We start from the raw sequence: 4,344 nt of genomic DNA, 5'->3' as shown, positions 1-4,344 counted from the left end.
TTTTCGACATATACACTACTGTTGAAAACTGTAATTAGATCTACTTCCTCTGAGCACTGTTATCTTTCCAGGGTCATCCACCAGTCATGAGCTCCATATAATCTATTTATCTTCTTCTGATAAAATTCAAGTTCCTTTCCCAGTCTGGTCTTCTAAAATGTAGCACTTCCCAGACTTTAGGGTTTTACTAAAATTAATTAAAATTTCAGGGGAAAAAATCTCCCAAATTAATGTGTTTGGCAACAGGAAATGACATTTCCTCCCACCCCCAAACAATCTTAGACTATCATCATCTTTTCATAGGAGAACAACAATTTAATCCTGAAAAGGTTAGAAAGGGCATAATTTCAGAATTTAAAAATATTGAAAAAAATATTCTTTCATTATAGACCTGAAATCCTTTGTCATGGACCAGCTCCAGTCCACAGACCCATGTAGGAAAACCACAGCTGTATTATATGGTTTTGCAGTTCTATTTGGAAATCTTTCCCTTTCTCCAACAATTTTAGGAAGTACACGATGACCGGTTTTTGTGTTAGTTACCTTGACATTTATCAGAGGCCCATAAATCTTCTGTCATAAGTCACAGCTGTCCCCCAAATCCCGATCTGTGACACTACATGGGTTGTCAGTGCTCTTTCTTTTCCAAAGCCACTCTTCAAGTTGAAAAGATGAAAATATCGCCTGCAGCCACAGTCCTTCAGTCCTTTTTAGTAACTAGCATGTCTCAGGTGTATTTTGCCTGTATAATTTATGCTCATATGGATCAATTAATATACAATGTTGCCAAATTATAACAAAGTCTTCCTCCTGCTTCAGAATACACTGGAGGAATTTAATCATTAGCAAGGCCAGGTCTGCTGTGAGCTCCTCTTACCACCTTATAGAATTACCAACTGAGAGAATGAGGTTTTATCTTCCTGAATTGGGGGGAGGGTTCTGTACATCCATTGGCAACAATGAATCCTTCTTGGTAATCTGTCTAAGAATGCATGATTCCCATGAAAGTCAGGTTAGGATTGTCTTTTCTCCTTACCCTATTGAAGAGTGCTATTTAGTAGGATAAAGACAAAGACTTCTAGCATAATAATGCTGAATTTATGCCACAAAAAGCAGTCAACATTAGCAAGAGAAGAGATGGTTTCTTTTGAGCTATTTCGCCTGGATGGGGTTGGGGCTGACCCTCAAAATCCCATGTTTGGCTTGCCTCTGCAAGACAGACTAGGACTTTGTGGGAGGGCAGAAGAGGGAGGGATCCCAGAGGAAAAAGACCTTCCAGACTCTCTCCAGGGAGAACTCTGTAGGAATTGAAAGCTCACAGGATGAGAAAAGTGATGTTTCTCACTGTTTATTAGACATTGTGCTTATTATCAGCCAACAGGATTGTTTTCTATCTGGTCATGAACTGCACTTGCAGTTGTGGGCTTATAGTGTGATATGTCAGAAGGGAGAGAGGTATTCATCAAGTTTTCACCATCTTTTTGGCAATGAAAGCAGACTGCATTTTTAGCACACATATTTTGGTGTCTATCCCAAGAAGGCAGTTAAATTTAGCACATTTCCTGCTAGCCCCTGAATTGTGCAGGACCGCCCCAGTCTTGAGTTTATGTCTGTCTGTGGAATCTCTCCTTGCAAACTGCTAGGTCTTTGGGGAACTCACATTTATAGGGTGAACTGGTACCCCAAATCCTTAGAACCTACCAGGAAAGGTGCAGTCTAGTGGTATATACATAGTGGTTTCTTAGTCCTAGCCCTGAGAATGTTAGGAGTGTGTGTGTGTGTGTGTGTGTGTGTGTGTGCACAGGCGCCTGCATGAATCCATGTGTGTGGGCCTGGGAGTGGAAACAGGGCACTCTGGGTGACCTTCCTCAGACTCTTACATGTGGTCATGAGGAATGTATCTGCATCGTGTTGGGTTTGAGAAAATCAGATCAGCATGTTATGCAGGTTCCCAGGGAGAAGTGGCTCTGGAGCAAGCAGGAAATGGAACCCCCAGGGCCATAGGCAATATACTTCTCCACCTAGGGCCTTCCAGGTCTAGGGTCAGAGACACAGATTCCCTTAGATCAGTGCTTGCGGACAGGAGGCATCATCATCTTTGAGGTAATGTGTTTAAATGCAGATGTCGTGGTTGGACTGAACCAAATTCTGGCAGAGACAGCCCAGGAATCTGTGCTAAAAAATATACTGCGGGGGCGCCTGGGTGGCTCAGTCAGTTGGGCATCTGACTCTTGATCGGGTCATGATCTCATGGTTTGTGAGTTTGAGCCCTGCATTGGGCTCTGCGCTGACAGTGAAGAGCCTGCTTGGGATTCTCTTTCCCCCTCTCTCTTTCCCCTTCTCCCGCTAGCTTTCCCTCTCAGAATAAATAAACTTAAAAAAAAAAAAAAAAATACTGCGGGTTGTGTTGCTATGTGAGTGGGTTTGGTGACCAGTGCCTCACTCACTCAGTTCTCCAAGGGGGGTGGCAGCATCATTCAGTGTTGACATCAAGTCCCTTTGATTTTATCTCCTAAGCTTTTCTTGCAGCTCCCTCCTCCCATGTGTCCACTAGCCACTAGCCAAGTCCAAGCCACCAACATGTCTGGCCCGGACTTCTGCAGTAGCCTCAAGTTTCCCAGCAGGGACACGCCCCCTCTGATCTGTACTCCACAGAACAGCCTGGGCAGCGGGTTTAAGTCACAAATCAGATTCTGTCACAACCCCCACTCCACCCTGGCCCTCACTCCAGTTCTTTCCTTCCACCGCTGTTCAGATGAACACAACATTCTTCCAGAGGCCGGAGGACCCAGATTCCTACCTACTGCCCCAGCCTCATTTCAAGCATCATCCCTGCTAACAGGCCTTTGCTCTCTCCAGACGCTCCTTCCCCCTTTACTGCCTTCAGACTCAGCAGTGGTCCTTATCTCTGCAGAGAGGCCTTCCTAACCTCTCAAGGGTGGCCCTTTCAGTGGCAATTTTGTATAGATTTACATAATAATTTAATTGTGTCTCTCTGAGTCTGATGTGCCATGAAGACAGGGACCACGTTTCTCCACTATGTAACCCTAGTGCTTGGCATACAATAAGCTCCAAACACCAGCCATAGCAGCGGTTGGCCATCAAGCAATCTTCAGTCACAAAGACACAGCATCCTGGGATGGATCAGAGCTTTGTAATTATACCCAGGAATTCCGTTCACTTACTTATTCATTCATTTATTCCTCATGACAAGTGTGGGCTTCTATGCTGTTTGGAGTGAGGAATTCGGAGACTTGCTGGAGCCTGCCAGCCCACAGCAGGCACTGTTGGTAGTGATTTGAACCTGATTTTGAGCAGTTGGCATACCTTGTTTCTCTTGGCTCAATCAGAACTAACACTTACTGAACATGAACTAGGTGCCAGATGTGCTCCTTTTCCTTAAGTAGCTTCTCGTCTACGATGAAAAGGCAGACAGTAAACAAGTGACAAGTTCATGAGTCTTAAAGAGGCAGTTGGGTACACCATGGAGACACAGAAGAAGGAGTCTAAGTCTAGTGTAGGGGGTCAGTCTCGGAAGCTTCCCTGAATAAGGAATATTTGAGCTGAGACCTGGAGGATGAGTAGGAGGTAGGAGCAGTCCAAGTACAGGCCCATGTGGAGTGAACTTTGGAAGACAGGGCTATTTTGTTAAAAAAAAAATTTTTTTTAATGTTTATTTATTATAGAGAGAGAGAGAGAGAGAGAGAGAGAGGGAGCGCATCAGCATGGGAGGGGCAGAGAGAGGAGGAGACACAGAATCCAAAGCAGTCTTCAGGCTCTGAGCTGTCAGCACAGAGCCCTATGTGGGGCTCAAACTCACAAACTGTGAGGTCATGACCTGAGCTGAAGTCGGATGCTTAACTGACTGAGCCATCCAGGCGCCCCTGGGCTATTTTGTTTTTAATTTGAGAGAGAGAGAAAGAGAGAGAGAGAGAGAGAAAGAGGAAGGGCAGAGGGAGAGAGGGACTCCTGGATCCACGCTCAGTGCAGAGTATGATGTAGGGTTCGATCCCATGACCCCTGGGATCACGACCTGAGCTGAAATCAAGAGTTGGATGCTCAACTGACTCAGCTACCCCGGCACACCGAAGACAGGGCTTTTTGATGGGCAGTGGGGAAGCACCCAGTTCTCCCGATTCTCCTCCCGTGACTTGGGGCTTGGCCTGTCCACACTCCTCATCCATCCTCTGAGGGGCTTGGCTGACATGGCCCATGCCGACCTGGGTGAATGATACATTAAACAGGAGACAGGTGGCATGTAAGCAGATACTTCTTGGGCCTTCTTCTCCACCTCAAGTACCATCCCAGCACTCCTATCAGAGCAATATTAAACATCGCTGCCAC

Source organism: Panthera onca, chromosome B3, assembly GCF_046562875.1.
Source record: "Panthera onca isolate mPanOnc1 chromosome B3, mPanOnc1 haplotype 2, whole genome shotgun sequence".
Lineage (NCBI taxonomy): Eukaryota > Metazoa > Chordata > Mammalia > Carnivora > Felidae > Panthera > Panthera onca.
The sequence above is the reverse complement of the archived record's forward strand: the minus strand, read 5'-3'. Positions refer to the sequence as shown.